Below are 18022 nucleotides of genomic sequence, written 5' to 3'. Positions count from 1 at the left end.
ACGCAGTGCCCCCGACAGCTTTTTCTGTCGGTGCACCTTGCTTTCACTCTGTGAGCCACGGCAGTGCCATGGCCCTTCAAGGGGAGGGCACACTGTTGCGGCCGCCATGTTTTTTTTTGTCGACCGATCACAAGGTCGGGCCGACAATTATGCCCCCGGGTTCAACCGGACCACCAACAGGCAGCCTGGCACCCCTTCTTGGGTGTCGGGCTGCTGGCCCAGCCAAAACCCATCTTCATGGCCCAGTGGACCAAAGTTTATAAATGCCGAAGGCTCTCTCCTTTAAGTGAAGGGGAGAGTGTGGTGACGCACACACGTCATGACGTCATCTCCGCTCCACTGCTGACTGACAGAGGCGGAGACTCTGTCCTGCCCCCACTTCCACCCCACTGCAATATTTACCGCCCCACTTCTGCTCCCATTATGACCGACTACCGGTCTGCCGAAAAATAAACAACAACGAGCTGAATTTACCTCAAGAGTCGACCTCATCCCCCCCCGGCAGAAAAAACACTTCTGTAGTGGAAGGTGCGACCTGTATCGGCCCCGATTATCAAGTTTACCATTCAGAGATAAAGCAATAATTTCATAAATGCTTTTTGCATAAAACCAGTGATCATTAGCAACCATTGGAGAGTCTAACTGAATTTTGAATGCTTCGGACAATCTTTGGAAATGAAACTCTCAAATAAAATGAGTCGTTTAATTTACAAGATAAACATAAGACTGATTAATCTATTACTGTCAGGATCTGCTCGCCATGCCTTTGTGAAAATGTGCAGGTGAGACTTATTAAAAAAGCTTCATACAAAGCGCTGAAGCAATCTTGATAAATTTGAAACAACAGATGTTACCATGGATGTATTACCTTTGGAAAGGATTAATGATTAACACTTTCAGACAGGCAACCTTTAATTTCTGTGAATCGTAATTCCACACAGAGTTTAAATGTTGCAATATTTGAATGAATATAAAACAAAAAAAAGCATATCATGTGATATCATAGCAAGAGGACCTTTTTTGAAAAATAAGCATTAGAAAGACTATAGAAACATAGAAACATAGAAAATAGGTGCAGGAGTAGGCCATTCGGCCCTTCTAGCCTGCACCGCCATTCAATGAGTTCATGGCTGAACATGCAACTTCAGTACCCCATTCCTGCTTTCTCACCATACCCCTTGATTCCCCTAGTAGTAAGGACTTCATCTAACTCCTTTTTGAATATATTTAGTGAATTGGCCTCAACAACTTTCTGTGGTAGAGAATTCCACAGGTTCATCACTCTCTGGGTGAAGAAATTCCTCCTCATCTCAGTCCTAAATGGCTTCCCCCTTATCCTTAAACTGTGTCCCCTGGTTCTGGACTTCCCCAACATTGGGAACATTCTTCCTGCATCTAACCTGTCTAACCCCGTCAGAATTTTAAACGTTTCTATGAGGTCCCCTCTCATTCTTCTGAACTCCAGTGAATACAAGCCTAGTTGATCCAGTCTTTCTTGATAGGTCAGTCCCGCCATCCCGGGAATCAGTCTGGTGAACCTTCGCTGCACTCCCTCAATAGCAAGAATGTCCTTCCTCAGGTTAGGAGACCAAAACTGTACACAATACTCCAGGTGTGGCCTCACCAAGGCCCTGTATAACTGTAGCAACACCTCCCTGCCCCTGTACTCAAATCCCCTCGCTATGAAGGCTAACATGCCATTTGCTTTCTTAACCGCCTGATGTACCTGCATGCCAACCTTCAATGACTGATGTACCATGACACCCAGGTCTCTTTGCACCTCCCCTTTTCCTAATCTGTCACCATTCAGATAATAGTCTGTCTCTCTGTTTTTACCACCAATCCCATGTGCTTTAACTTTGCACATTAATCTCTTGTGTGGGACCTTGTCGAAAGCCTTCTGAAAGTCCAAATATACCACATCAACTGGTTCTCCCTTGTCCACTCTACTGGAAACATCCTCACATTTATCCACATTATACTTCATCTGCCATGCATTTGCCCACTCACCTAACCTATCCAAGTCGCTCTGCAGCCTCATAGCATCCTCCTCGCAGCTCACACTGCCACCCAACTTAGTGTCATCCGCAAATTTGGAGATACTACATTTAATCCCCTCGTCTAAATCATTAATGTACAGTGTAAACAGCTGGGGCCCCAGCACAGAACCTTGCGGTACCCCACTAGTCACTGTCTGCCATTCTGAAAAGTCCCCATTTACTCCTACTCTTTGCTTCCTGTCTGACAACTAGTTCTCAATCCATGTCAGCACACTACCCCCAATCCCATGTGCTTTAACTTTGCACATTAATCTCTTGTGTGGGACCTTGTCGAAAGCCTTCTGAAAGTCCAAATATACCACATCAACTGGTTCTCCCTTGTCCACTTTACTGGAAACATCCTCAAAAAATTCCAGAAGATTTGTCAAGCATGATTTCCCTTTCACAAATCCATGCTTGTGTGAAACTTGTTAGCGACATAAATAGAATCTAAATAAATCCAAATTACAGGTTGAGCTTCTGAAATCCGGAGTTCCGAAATTCAGAATATTCTGGAATTCAGATGGGGTCGTCCGGGATCCGGAAAATGTTCCAAAATACCGACTCCCCCCACCTCGGCCCCCTCACCTCACCCACCCGACCTCCCCCCGCCTCAGCCCCCCCCACCTCAGCCGCCCAACCACCCACCACCTCAGACCCCCGCCTTGACCGCCCAACCTCCTCCCGCCTCAACCGCCCGACCTCCACCCAGCTCGGCTCCCCCCCCGCCTCAGCCACCCGACCTCTCCCCACCTCGGCCTTGAGAAGGCGGTGGTGGGTCTCCTTCTTGAACCGCTGAAAACCCTGTGGTGAAGGTACTCCCACCATACTGTTAGGGAGGGAGTTTCAGGATTTTGACCCAGCAACGATGAAGGAACGAGGATATATTTCCAAGTCAGGATGGTGTGTGACTTGGAGAGAACTTGGTGGTGGTGGTGGTGTTCACATGCACCTGCTGCCCTCGTCCTTCTAGATCATAGAAGTTGCTGGTTTGGGAGGTGCTATCGAAGAAGCCTGGAGGAAGTGAATATGGTGGATGGGGTGCCAATGAAGTGGGCTGCTTTGACCTGGATGGTGTCGAGTTTCTGGAGTGTTGTTGGAGCTGCACTCATCCTGGCAAGTGGAGAGTATTCTATCACACTCCTGACTTGTGCCTTGTAGATGATGGAAAGGCTTTGGGGAGTCAGGAGGTGAGTTACTCGCTGCAGAATACCCAGCCTCTGACCTGCTCTTGCAGCCACAGTATTAATGTGGCTGGTCCAGTTAAGTTTTTGGTCAAGGGTGACCCCCAGGATGTTGATGATAGGGGATTCGATGATGGTAATGCCGTGGAATGTCAAGGGGCGGTGGTTAGACTCTCTCTTGTTGGAGACAGTCATTGCCTGACACTTGTGTGATGTGAATGTTACTTGTCACTTATCAGCCCAAGCCTGAATGTCGTCCAGGTCTTGGTGCATGCGGACATGGACTTCTCCATTATCTGAGGAGTTGCGAATAGAACCGAACACTATGCAATCATCAGCGAACATCCCCACTTCTAACCTGATGAGGAAGGGGAAGGTCATTGATGAAGCAGCTGAAGATGGTTGGGCCTAGGACACAGCCCTGAGGAACTCCTGCAGCGATTTCCTGGGGCTGAGATGATTGGTCTAAGATTTAGATAAACTCAGAGGGGGCGATTTCCATATCAGGCGGGAGGGTGATAGGGCAAGTGTTGTACCTGCCCAAAGAAATCAGTGTGAATCTTGTGCTATTTTCATGACAAGGTCTCATTTACAGTAACTTAGTGAACTGCCAGTGTGAATCATAGAATCATAGAAACTTACAGTACGGTTGGAGGCCATTTCAGCCCATCATGTCTGCGCTGGCCGACCAAGAGCTATCCAGCCTAATCCCATTTTCCAGCTTTTGGTCTGTAGCCCTGTAGGTTACAGCACTTTGGGCCCAAATTTCCCCAAAAGTTGCCCCATTTTTTTTGGAGTAAGTAGTTTTTTTGGAGTAACTTAAAAATTGCAAATTTCCCCATTTAACTTGCTCCAATGTAAGTCAGTTAGTTAGGTTTTTTTCTAGTTTAGTTTGTTCTCTCCAAAAGGGGGCATGACAAGCCATTTACACCTCTTCTGGCCATAGAAGCAAATTTGGCCAGCTGAAAGTTACTCCGAATTAACTTCAGCCAGTGTATGTGGCCACTTTTGTAGGCACAGAAAAACCTTACCTACATTTAAGAGATCAGCGCAGGTAGCCAGAGATAGGGTGGGGGAAGGAGAGGATTCCAAAGCACTAAAGACCTTCACAACATCAGCACAACATTACAACATCTTCAGCACAACAGCTGCACAATATCATCACAAATAAATGAAAGATAAATCAGCTACAGGAAATAGAGCAGTCCTACCTTGCCGATTGCAGAATGCACCGGCTAGCCCTCCCGCCAGGGCTAGGGGCGGCAGGCATGCATGACTGTTGGGGTGAGGGATTTTTACTTTTTACAGTTGACCCTAAATGTTGCGTGGTCCTAATGGAGGATGATTCAGTTTCGATGCAAAATATCTTTTATTGTAAATTTTACAGTGCACTTTACTGATACCAACAACAACAACAACAGCCACAACAGGAAAGAAAGTCTGCACCCATCCCTCACTCATATCTCAGGGAAAGTGCACTTCCTTATAGGGTCGGTGATGGTGATGGGGGGGGTTGGAGGCCCGGCGTGGATCTGACCGGAGACTGGTGCGTGGAGTGAAGTGGGAGTGGAATTTGAGTCTCCGGCCTTTGTGCCCTTATTGCAGAAGCCAGCTCCCTCATGGCATCTGCCATCATCTGCACACCCTCTGAAATGCCTGCCTTGACTTCCCGTCTTAGTGCAGAGATTTCACCTGACAGTGTCGCAACCTCATCACGCACCCCACTGACGGCCGCCACAAGTGATCTTTTGAGGGCATTGGTCTCCTCACCCAATGAAACAACCTGATTAACCTCTGCTGAGGGCTGCCTCTCAGGAGAGACTGGTCGGCTTCTCCTTCCCCTCGCCATGGGTCTGCCTAGTGGCACCCCTCCAGTGCGAGGCGCAGGCTGGAACAGTGGGGGACTGGGTGTCCCAAGATGTATTTCCCGATCGCCACTCGGACCCGTGACCTCGGAAGGTGTGAACCCATGGAAGGTTGCCGAGGAGCTAATGGAGGGTTCTGGCAGTGTGATGCCCTGTGATATGTCCTGATCCATATCGTGGTCAGCATTCTCCTGAGCACACATTTCCATGGATCCCTCTCCCCCCACCTGCCTTGGTCTGGAGCACAAGCATCTGGATCCTCAGGATCTTGAGGAGTGTCTTCTTCTTCTGCAAAAGACAATACAGCAGTCAAATGGTTAGCAGCACAGGAGGGGGCAGGATGGGTGGCATGAGTAGTCTCATGCGTAGTAGGCCAGTCAGCAAGTTGATTTGAAGGGCGACTATGCATTTTAATGACTCACCCTCACCCTCGCGTGTGGGTCCAGCTTGTGCAGAGCTGATTCTTTTTCTGCCGGTGCGAGTCAGCAAGGCAGCAACCCTCTGTTCCAGGGGTGATAGTTGGTGCAGATTTGGCTGACCTCCTCCTGTTCTAGTTCTCTTTCTCTTGTTGTGGGCCAATTCCTTCTGCAAAGATGAAAATATTAATTGTCAGACATGGTGCGCTTCTGATGGGTGGGACACATACAGATGCTTATATTTTCCACTGCAATTCAATGTAAAGATGAAGATATTACTTACACTCACTACTTGACCAATGCCCTGCCATTTCTTCTTGCACTGGCTTCCAGATCTTGCGGTGTTGACCCCAGCGGAGAATTCTTCTGCAACGAGGTTCCATCTTTTTCTCATTTCCTTGGGTGAGACCTTTGACGGACCACTCTTGCTGATATCCAGCTCCAGCCATTTCTCCTCAATTACAGTCACTAATTTCTCCACTTCCTCATGGAGGAAATTCTTAGTTCGTCTTGCACGCTTTTGCGCCATTCGTCTATTGGACTCAAACACAGGTAATGTTCAAAGATCATGCTTACACCTCTCTTAACCTATCCAGCATTCCTTTCCACTCCCTCAGCCACACAAAAATCAATATTCAGACCTCACCTTTATATATGCTCCATAACCAATTATTCTGAGGACGCTCTTCCTTTAATTGGCCGATTGCCAAGCTTCCTGTTACACTGCGCATGCGCGCAAACTGAACCGCCCAGTGCGCATGCACGCACGGTCATGCGTGCCACTGCCGGCACTACAAACACGCTGGACCCAAGCCCCGCCCCCCTGCCAGCCGTGCTGAGCAAGCGCGGCCGAAGCTCCGTCCCCCCCAGGCTCTGCTGCGCAACGCCGATGGATCCGGACGATGAGGGAGTGGCCAAATTCAAAGGTAGATTTTTGGTGCTTTTTTTCCCCCAGGAAGTCGGTGCACCACATCTAACTACGCTGCTCTAAGCGGCTAGGAAAGTTTGGGGCCTTTAAGTGCACATCCAAGTACTGTTCAAATCTGGTGAGGCTTTCTGCGTCTACCACCCTTTCAAGCAGTGAGTTTCAAATCCCCACATATCTCCTTTAAACCTCCCACTGATTACTTTAAATCTATACCCCCTGGTTGTTGACACCTCTGTCAAGGGAAACAGGTCCTTCCTATCCACTCTATCCGGGCCCCTCATGATTTTATATACCTCAATCAGGTCTCCCCTCAGTCTCCTCTGTTCCAAAGAAAACAGACCCAGCATCTCCAATCTTTCCTCATAGCCAAAATTCTCCAGTCCAGGCAACATTCTCCTCTGAACCCTTTCCAGTGAAATCACATCTCTCCTGTAATGTGGTGGCCAGAACTGCACACAGTACTCCAGCTGCGACCTAACCAGTGTTTTATACAGTTCAAGCATAACATCATTGCTTTTGTATTCGATGCCTCACCTAATAAAGGCAAGTATTCCACATGCCTTCTTAACCACCTTATCTACCTGGCCTGCTACTTTCAGGGATCTTTGGACCTGCACTCCAAGTTCCCTTTGTTCCTCTACACTTTTCAGTGTCATACCATTTAATATGCATTCCCTTGCCTTGTTAGACCTCCCCAAATGTATTACCTCACATTATACAGATTGAATTCCATTTGCCACTGTTCTGCCCATCTGATCAGTACATTGATATCTTCCTGCAGTCTGCAGCTTTCTTCCTCATTATCAATCACACAGCCTATTTTAGTATCATCTGCAAACTTCTTAATCATGCCCCCAACATTCAAGTTCAAGTCATTGATATATACCACAAAAAGCAAGGGACCCAGCACTGAGCCCTGCAGAACTCCACTGGATACAGCCTTCCAGTCACAAAACACCCATCAACCATTACCCTCTGCTTCCTGCCTCTGCACCAATTTTGGCTCCAACTTGCCACTTTGCCCTGGATCCCATGGGCTTTTACTTTCATGACCAGTCTGCCATGTGGGACCTTATCAAAAATGTTGCTAAATCCATATACCCTACATCATAGACACTGCCCTCATTGACCCTCCTCATTACCTCCTCGAAAAATTCAATCAAGTTAGTCAGACACGACCTTCCCTTAATAAATCCATGCTGACTGTCCTTGATTAATCCATGTCTTTTCAAATGAAGATTTATCCTATCCCTCAGGATTTTTTCCAACAATTTTTCCATCACTGAGGTTAGGCTGACTGGCCTGTAATTACTAAGTCTATCCCTTTCTCCCTTTTTAAGCAAAAGTACAACAATAGCAGTCCTCCTGTCCTCTGGCACCACACCTGTAGCCAGAGAGGACTGGAAAATGATGGTCAGAGCCTCTGCTATTTCCTTTTATGCTTCTCTTAACAATCTGGGATACATTTCATCCTGGCCTGGGGATTTATCCACTTTCAAAGCTGCTAAGCCCCTTAATACTTCCTCTCTCACTATATTTATCTTGTTGAATATTTTACACTACTTGACCCTCATTGCAAAGTTTGCATCACCCCTCTCTGTTATGAAAACAGATGCAAAGTACTAATTAAGAATCACAACCACGTCTTCTGCTTCCACACACAACACGCAGTTTTCCTTTATGGTCTTTAACAGGCCCCCCTCTTTGTAGTTATCCTCTTGCTCTTACTGTATTTATAAAACATCTTTGTGTTTCCCCTGATTTTACTTGCCAACATTCTTTCATGCTATCTCTTTGCTTTCCTGATATATTTTTTAATTGCCCCCCCTCCCCCCTGCACTTCTTAAACTCCTCCAGAGTTTCTGCAACATTGAGTTCTCGGTATCTGTCATAAGCTTCTCTTTTTATTTTTATCTTACGTTGTATGTCCCTTGACATCCAGGGGGCTCTGGATTTGTTAGCCCTACCCTTTTTCCTTAAGGGAACATACTTGCTCTGTACCCTCAGGATCTCCTCCTTGAATGCCACCCAATGCTCTGACACCATCAAGTAGCCGTTTCCAGTCCACTTTGGCCAAATTGCAACTCAGCTCCGCAAAATTGGCTTTACCCTTATTGAGAACTTTTTTTACTGGTCCACATATGTCCTAGCACGAAATATAAAAACAGATGGTACGAGTTTCTACAGGTGCATAAAAAGGAAACGAGTGGCTAAAGTAAATGTTGGTCCCTTAGAGGATGAGACTGGGGAATTAATAATGGGGAACAGGGAAATGGCAGAGACTTTGAACAAATGGCAGAGACTTTGGACATGGCAGGTCTGCTCCATGAGTGTGACACGACAGCGGAGAGATGGTTCAATTGTCCAGGAGGATTGTAGAAATTGGTGACCAGCTCATCGAAGCTTTGGGGGGCATATCCCGACACCTGGCCACCATGACTGAGTACATTCCATGCATGGTGGAGCCCCTGGATGTGATATCCAGGAACACTGTTGTCCCAGTGGTCCCAGAGCGCGGCACTCCACCCCTAGGTTCGGCACCACCATTGCGAATGACAGATGCGAGCAAGGACCAAGATTCTGCTTCTGCATCAGAGAATGTTACCCCTCAGCACCCCCCGCACCCGTACCTGTCGAACCAACGCATCTGCCTTCATCCTCCCCAGTGAGGCACCGCCTGAGGAGCTCCTCTGCCAGGTGCCATGAAGCGAGGAGGGGAAGGGGTTGAGGTGGGGAGAAGAAAGTTAGGGGGGAAGGAAAGTAAGGTGCATGTGCGCAGGTGATGGCTGTGTTATATCTCCATCTGGGTGTATGCAATTTGTTGCAATGTATGGGGCTGAGGACCATGCTCCTGCTTTCCCTTTGTACTTTGTGTTGCTGGACATGTTGACCATGTGATTTGTGTCAATGGTGGAAAAAGAGGGATGTGGGCAGGGGTTGGGTGTTATTGGCTGTGTTACTTATGATTTCAGACCAATGTTGGGATTAAACTTTTGTTATTGAACATAACCTTGTTGCGCATTGTCTCAGATAGCTGGACCATTATACACTGGTGATTCCTCACCATGAAAGAGTTAAATACAACTTAACATCAATCAACGTAAACTTTAACTGGCACCAAGGTGATGGGCACCATTGATGTCTGAGCTGCACACACACAGCAGTGTGTCAGTGTTGTCACTCACATCAGCGCTCTTTCAGGAAAATCTTTCCAATATCAGCTCCTCAGGTAAGAGTGAGACTTAACAAATGGCAGCCACACTGCTGGCATCCATCCAGGTTAGTTCCACTTTTTGTGGGCGTTTTTTGAGCAGGCGATATTCTGGGCGATATGTGTGGGAGATGGTGAAATTGACGGTGGGCGATTTCCATGACCGCTAGTTTGGGTAAATATTCTCTTTACAACAAAAAACAGTCACTGGGCGTTATTATTGAATCACAGCGTTAAGTCGGTGAGGAAAGTAACGCTAGGCGATAATATGGGCGTTGAAATCGACCATTCGGCTGTTCCGCTCAAAAAAAGTGGGCGGGCGGTAATATTTTTCTCGGCGATAAGCACATGGGGAAAATAACGCTCGCCGATAAGTCTCCTAAAAAAGTCTGTCAGTTTCCATTTTGTGCCAAAATGGGCGCTATCTGGGCATTATACGTCATTTCAACAGTTAAATGGGCGTTAAGTGGGTGTTAACCAGACAAAAAAAGTGAAGGATCTAGCCCTATGTCCTCTAATTTTAGTTTCTCCTACAAGTGGAAATATCCTCTCTACATCCACCTTGTCGAGCCCCCTCATTATCTTATATGTTTTGATTAGATCACCTCTCATTCTTCTGAACGCCAATGAATATTGGCCCAACCTACTCAACCTATTTTCATAACTCAACCCCCTCATCTCCAGAATCAACCGAATGAACCTTCTCTAAACTGCCTCCAGTGCGGGAGTTCGGAGGAGCTCCGGGAGATCGGAGGAGCGGCCGATAAAAGGCCCAACAGTCAGGAGGCGGCGCGGGAGTTTGGAGGAGCGGCGGGAGTTCGGAGGAACGGTCAGCTGGTGCAGGGAGAGAAGGCACAAAAGAAGTAGAAAGAAATTGAAGGGTGATGTCACAGCCAAGGTGGTAAGTGATTGGCTGGTGATTGGTGATTAGTTTTTCTTTTTCTTTTCCTTTATTGGTAGGTAACCTTTATCATTGTTTTTGCCAAATTAAGTTAACCTAGGGGTTAAGTCATGGCAGGAGAGCTCGGAGACATGTCATGCTCCTCCTGTGCTATATGGGAATTCCCTGACGACTACATGTGCGGGAAGTGTATCCTGCTGCAGCTCCAGACAGATCGCATTGCGGCACTGGAGCTGCAGGTGGATTCACTCTGGAGCATCCACCATGCTGAGGATACCGTGAATAGCACGTTTAGTGAGTTGGTCATACAATAGGTAAAGGTTACACAGAACAGGAAGAGCAGTGCAAGGAAGGTAGGGCAGGGATCCCCTGCGGTCATCCCCCTCCGAAACAGATACACCGTTTTGGGTACTATTTGGGGGGATGACTCATCAGGGGAAGGCAGCAGCAGCCAAGTACACGGGTGGCTCTGCTGCACAGGAGGGCAGGAAAAAGAGTGGGAGAGCTATAGTGGTAGGGGATTCTATTGTAAGGGGAATAGATAGTCATTTCTGCAGCCACAACCGAGACTCCAGGATGGGATGTTGCAAGAGTCAAGGATGTCTCGGAGAGGCTGTAGGACATTTTGGGGGGGGAGGCTGAACATGGTGCATATAGGTACCAACGATATAGGTAAAAAACGGAATGAGGTCCTACAAGCTGAATTTAGGGAGCTAGGAGTTAAATTAAAGAGTAGGATCTCAAAGGTAGTAATCTCAGGATTGCTACCAGTGCCACGTGCTAGTCAGAGTAGGAATTGCAGGATAGCTCAGATGAATGCGTGGCTTGAAGAACGTTACAGAAGGGAGGGATTCAAATTCCTGGGACAGTGGAACTGGTTCTAGGGGAGGTGGGACCAGTACAAACCAGATGGTCTGCACCTGGGCAGGACCAGAACCAATGTCCTAAGGGGAGTATTTGCCAGTGCTGTTGGGGAGAGGTTAAATTAATATGGCAGAGGGATGGGAACTGTTGTAGAGAGTCGAAAGATATATATAGACTTAGGCATTAGGCACCTGCTGGATATTTAGAACTCACATAAGCTTAAATGGACACACACATAAAATGGCTGCCCAGGCATTATGGGAAATCAGGTAGTCAAACTGTGAACTGTTGAACGTTCACTGACCGAGCAATAACCCTGTGAGGCCCACTGTAGGAATGCCTGGGAAGGCAGAGATAAGAAGGAAGCCATCTCCTGTGAACAAGGCCATAAACCAATTAATTCCCCAGGAAGAAAGATAAGAGGGAAACCATTTGCTGTAAACAAGGCTACAAACCAATTATTTCTCCCAGATGAAAGAACTAGGGAGAGAACATATAAAGTCATCGATCAACCCAAATTGACAATGGTTCCCTGGTTACTAGGAGAATTCTATTGGATTAAAAAACCTATATGTAATCTATAATCGTTATGATTGGCTTGTGTCCAGCCGTGATGAGCTGTGTAACTGCAGTAAGCTGTTTTGTAACTGTTGTAAAACATATAAAGGTACATGTAACTCTTTGTTCTGTGAAGAGAAACCTGGATACGGTCCTGAGTTTTTCCTTCCCGCTGAGCGTAATAAAGCTGCTTCAGCATTGGAACCGACCCTGAGTGTTGAGTGATTCTTCAGAGAAAACACTAACGCTAACAATGGCGTAGTCTAATTGAAAAAATGATTAAAGCAGGGTGGAATCCTCAGGAATTAGTTATGTGAGGAATTATTTAGATAAAACTACGAATTCCCTGAAAGGTCATGGATCCAAAAATAGAGCCGGCCAAAACAAGAAGAGAGACTGTTGTAAATGTCTGATCGTTGAGTGAGAAGTGTCTGTGTGATTTTTGACTGCAGAATGAATTTTTGTTTTATGTTTTCATGTTCCGAAAGCCTGGTTGGAAGAGGAATGCAAGTGTCTGTTTATTTTAGAAACAGAGTGAAAGTCTTTTTTTTTAAACCCTTTGTAATGTTGTCCTGTATGTGGGAAGTTTTAAGACATTTAAGTTAGAAACGCAGGTGTGGATTTATTCGGATGATAAGTTACGGAGCTAGGAGAATAAACAAATAAAGAATAGGTTTGTTGAGCAAAATATTTATTTGACATGCTCATTTACTTGCCGAAAGAAAACATGCAATGATTGATTGGGTTGAAAGACATAAATTTAGTCTCGGAATGAGATAAAGAATGCTTTAAAAAAAAAGAGCTTCTAAAAAAAAAAAAAGTTTCAAATAAAGATTGAAATTACAAAGTTTGAATTGGGATTTTGAGATATTCAGAGAAGGCACAGGAAATACTGAGGTGGATTTAAAAAAAAAAGATTAAATTAAATCTGATCAGGTCAAACTCCTGGGCAAGTGGCGAGCTATCTGCGAAGGTGTAAAAGGAACTTTTGGAAAATGTTAAAAAACAGCAAGCTTTAGTAACGGCTTTGAAACTGGAGCATTTTGAGATAACGAAAGGCAGCACTCAAACTCTCAAAGCTGGTCTCCATTCCAGTTATGGAGAAAAAGAAAAAGATAAAGACGCCACTTTGAAAGTAAACAAATTAACAACTTTATGGAGTTACGAACCCTCCGTGTAAAATACAAAACCTAATTTGAAGAAAGAAAAAAAAAAAGATGTAACGGACTAAATGGAAAAAGACATAACTTACTAAATACTAGTTGATGTTTGCTGTGAAAAAGATATTGGTTTAATTAGAAGAGGAAAAAAAAAAATTGGAATAAGTAAAAAACACTCTACATGGATTCGAATTTTCAATTATGAAAAAGTTTCAATGCAGTTTGAAAAGATTTCCAAAATGTCCCGAACAGTCTAAACAAGCAGGAGGGTTTTGAAGATAACGAGGAGAAAGAGAGAAATAAAAAAAAACAGAATTGAATTTCAGTAAACAAAATTGCTATTGTATGTGTGGTCTTGTTTTAAAACAATTTAAAAAAAAAATTCTTTGGCAAGTACTTGAATTAGAAGTTAAGAAAACATTGGAGTTTACTCTAATGATTTATGCTGTTTAACGGATTCCTAATTTCGAAGCCAGTTTTGAAGGCACAAAGACTTTTTTTTTCAGATGATTACGTGAAGTCACGTAATGACATCAGGTCTTCTTACAAACCTGGAAAGGAGTTAACCCTTTCCATTGACAGCCGTTTTATACTGAACATTATTAATTTGGATTTCTTAATAGGGAAAAAAAAAGACTCACCTAACAGAGGAAACAAAAATAAAAACAGAACTAGCTTATGTAATAATACTTGCCTGATACAATAAAGAAATAGATATTCAATAAAACAAATTGAAGAGTTAAAAGCTAAGATAAACAGGCTGGAAGAGATAACGGGACTAGACGGATAGTGCAGTGCGCAGCCATAGCACCATCACCTCTGGCAATAGAGCCAATGTACCCCACGGTGGGTAGGTGTAGTCCACAAACCCAACCTAACGGTAAAGCAGACAGCGATGTTTGGAGGAATAGCTTTGGCCTTGGTCATAATAGGAGTTTGGGTAATATTTAAGTGGGTAAAGACACGGGCGCACGCCCTACAGATTCAGCTCGAAATGGTTCGATTATAACCTTGTCCTTCTGATTTTGCAGGGTGACAGGGACACTCGTAGAGCAAAAAAACTTAACCCCTGGTGACGACCAGGCCGTCTGTTTAAAATTACAGATAATACTTACCGGAATGGGAATACGAAAGGCGCTACTCGTAATATGGATAGCCCTGCGACATGCACGTACCCTGGGCAACACCGACGGACAGCAGAGCACGCTGGAAATAAACAACTATATGAACTATGGAGTCTTGTTTAATTTAACGGACGGAATGTGCATCCCAGCAACCAAGGACTGGAGCAAGGACAGGACTTATTTTAATGCATGGTTACAAGTGAATCCTAATAAGAATCCTAATAAGAATAAGAGTATGTGTACAGTGCTCCACGGGTATAAGGAGCAGATGCATTAAACGGAGGGATGTCAAAGGGCCTGATGAATGTACTTTCGGCATAATTTGAGCGCCTCCGGGACAATCCCAGCAATCAGTCATCCGCAAGAAGGGAATGGGGCTGTGTGGGTATTACGAGGAGGTGGGGGCGGCTGCAATATAATTGTATGTATGTTTCTCACCCCCTCCGACACCGCGCCCCATAAGAATCACTACATTGCCCGAAGAACTGCCTTGTCCCATAACTACTAAGGGACCAGAAAATGGGATTGCAATGTACAACGAAGGGGAATTATTGTATGATAATGTTAAACATGAAATTGTGCCTGTTCTGATCAATATTTCAGGCATCCAGATGCCGGAATATTGTACCGAACAGTCAAGGAAGATGTACAATGTATTAAGTAAAGTCGTAATGCAGCAGGCTGCCGATGCCATGGGTGCCAGTAAGTTCCGGGGACAGGGGTTAGCACCCAGGGTGAAGAGGGAAATAGTAAATGATGTTGCTACCGTTTTCAATACAGGAACCTCCGTAGTGAACTCGATAGACATACAAGGGCTAAATGAGAGGGTAGAACAGCTTAAAGGGGTGATGAAGGGGTTATTGGAGAGGGTGGAGCAAAACCAGGAAGACCAGGCCAACCTAGGAAAGGAGGGGGCCGAAATCCAGTTGGATGGCATCTCAGTCCTGGAAGCTCACGCTAAAACCATCAATCACCTCATTGATAGAGAACAAGAAGATACAATAAAGCAAAGACAGGGGCAACTCTGTCATGCTTATGGTCTGTGGATGGTGGGACAGATCCGCCACAACCTCAACCAGATCCAACGCGGGGAGGTACCCGATTGGATAGACAGTTCACATTTAGCTCAGTTGGCGAACCAAAGGGGGACACTGGATAATTGTACTCTGAAGGGACTGACCCGAGTATACCCCGCAATTCCAGATTGCCAGATGGGTAGGACTACCGGGATAGGGATAGTCCTGTTGATCCCCATAGCAACGCCGGACTCAGGGCCGTTCCCCTTATACCAACTAGAGAATATCGGAGTAATACGGGAAAATGTCTCCATACGCTACTACCTGACCACCACCTCTGCCGTTCGTCGAAACAACATACTTACCGGGATTTCCCTAGCAGATTGCAAGCAAAGGGGGGAAATCACAGTATGCCCTCACCCGGTGGGCCGAGGCGAACTAGACGAGTGCGGGTTTAACCGAACCAATGGGTGTGTACTAGAAATAGTGCCCGCACACATGCACTTCGCGAGGGCAGGCTACAGAGGGAGGGGAAGATACTGCGTCTCTACTACTGAGCGTTCATACCAGTATAATGACCTGCAGTGCCCTATACCGCAGCCAAACTTTTGCTTTACACCACTACGACCTGTCGCGATCGGGCAAGCGCATATCACCCAGGTTAGGCGCCGGAAGTCCGAAGTTATTGAAGTAACTGATCAGCTCCATGATCATTTGCAGGATTATGACGAGCCAGAGCAGGTCCCTATCCCACATCTAACCGAAGTATTACGGGAGTTGAGGCTCAGAGTGGGTCAATCTGTAAAACTCTATCACCAGCTACAAACTAAAATCAAAGAAGATACCGAGGTAGACTTACAAAGTCAGAGTTGGTGGAGAAAGGTCTGGGACTGGGGAATAAATGTGAACATCCACCCATGGATTCGAATTATTTCACACACACTGGTCGGAATACAATTAATCTTAGCAATAACATGGGGCGTGATGGCCTGCCAGGTATGCAGGCGCCACAAACGGCAGAAACGGACCAATCACCGTTCCCTGGATATTAAACAAGTCTGTTTGATAAGGGGACGGGAGGAGCTAGCCTTTGTTAATTTGATTTGAGCAACCGGAACTCCTGAAACCGCGTGACTGGCCAGCACGTTGAGGCAAGGAATACCGGGCCGTGCACAAATATCAGATAAAGGCAGTATTTCGGTTAAAAGGGGACTAGGGCTAGTCCCTTTACCGAAAGGGGGAATTGTTGTAGAGAGTCGAAAGATATATATAGACTTAGGCATTAGGCACCTGCTGGATATTTAGAACTCACATAAGCTTAAATGGACACACACATAAAATGGCTGCCCAGGCATTATGGGAAATCAGGTAGTCAAACTGTGAACTGTTGAACGTTCACTGACCGAGCAATAACCCTGTGAGGCCCACTGTAGGAATGCCTGGGAAGGCAGAGATAAGAAGGAAGCCATCTCCTGTGAACAAGGCCATAAACCAATTAATTCCCCAGGAAGAAAGATAAGAGGGAAACCATTTGCTGTAAACAAGGCTACAAACCAATTATTTCTCCCAGATGAAAGAACTAGGGAGAGAACATATAAAGTCATCGATCAACCCAAATTGACAATGGTTCCCTGGTTACTAGGAGAATTCTATTGGATTAAAAAACCTATATGTAATCTATAATCGTTATGATTGGCTTGTGTCCAGCCGTGATGAGCTGTGTAACTGCAGTAAGCTGTTTTGTAACTGTTGTAAAACATATAAAGGTACATGTAACTCTTTGTTCTGTGAAGAGAAACCTGGATACGGTCCTGAGTTTTTCCTTCCCGCTGAGCGTAATAAAGCTGCTTCAGCATTGGAACCGACCCTGAGTGTTGAGTGATTCTTCAGAGAAAACACTAACGCTAACAGAACCTATGCAGAGAGACAGAGGAAAGTAGAATGGGGGCAGAAGCAAAAGATAGAAAGAAGAAAAGTAAAAGTGGAGGGCAGAGAAACTCAAGGCAAAAATCAAAAAAGGGCCACATTACAGCAAAATTCTAAAGGGGCAAAGTGTGTTAAAAAGACAAGCCTGAAGGTTATGTCCCACAATGCGAGGAATATTTGTAATAAGGTGGACGAATTAACTGCACAGGCAGCAGTTAATGAATATGATATAATTGGCATCATGGAGACATGGCTCCAGGGTGACCAAGGCTGGGAACTCAACATCCAGGGGTATTCAACATTTAGGAAGGATAGAGAGAAATTAAAAGGAGGTGGGGTGCGTTGCTGGTTAAAGAGGAAATTAATGCAATAGTAAGGAAGGACATTAGCTTGGATGATGTGGAATCTGTATGGGTAGAGCTGTGGAATACCAAAGGGCAGAAAACGTTAGTGGGAGTTGTGTACAGTCCACCAAACAGTAGCAATGCGGTTGGGGACAGCATCAAACAAGAAATTAGGGATGTGTGCAATAAACGTACAGCAGTTATCATGGGCAACTTTAATCTACATAGAGATTGGGCTAACCAAACTGGTAGCAATATGGAGGAGGATTTCCTGGAGTGTATTAGGGATGGTATTCTAGACCAATATATCGAGGAACCAACTAGAGGGCTGGCCATCCTAGACTGGGTGATGTGTAATGAGGAAGGACGAATTAGCAATCTTGTTGTGTGAGGCCCCTTGGGGAAGAGTGACCATAATATGGTAGAATTCTTCATTAAGATGGGGAGTGACACAGTTAATTCAGAGACTAGGGTCCTGAACTTAAG

Source organism: Pristiophorus japonicus, chromosome 7, assembly GCF_044704955.1.
Source record: "Pristiophorus japonicus isolate sPriJap1 chromosome 7, sPriJap1.hap1, whole genome shotgun sequence".
In the NCBI taxonomy this organism is placed as follows: domain Eukaryota; kingdom Metazoa; phylum Chordata; class Chondrichthyes; family Pristiophoridae; genus Pristiophorus; species Pristiophorus japonicus.
Note: the sequence above shows the minus strand (reverse complement) of the source record.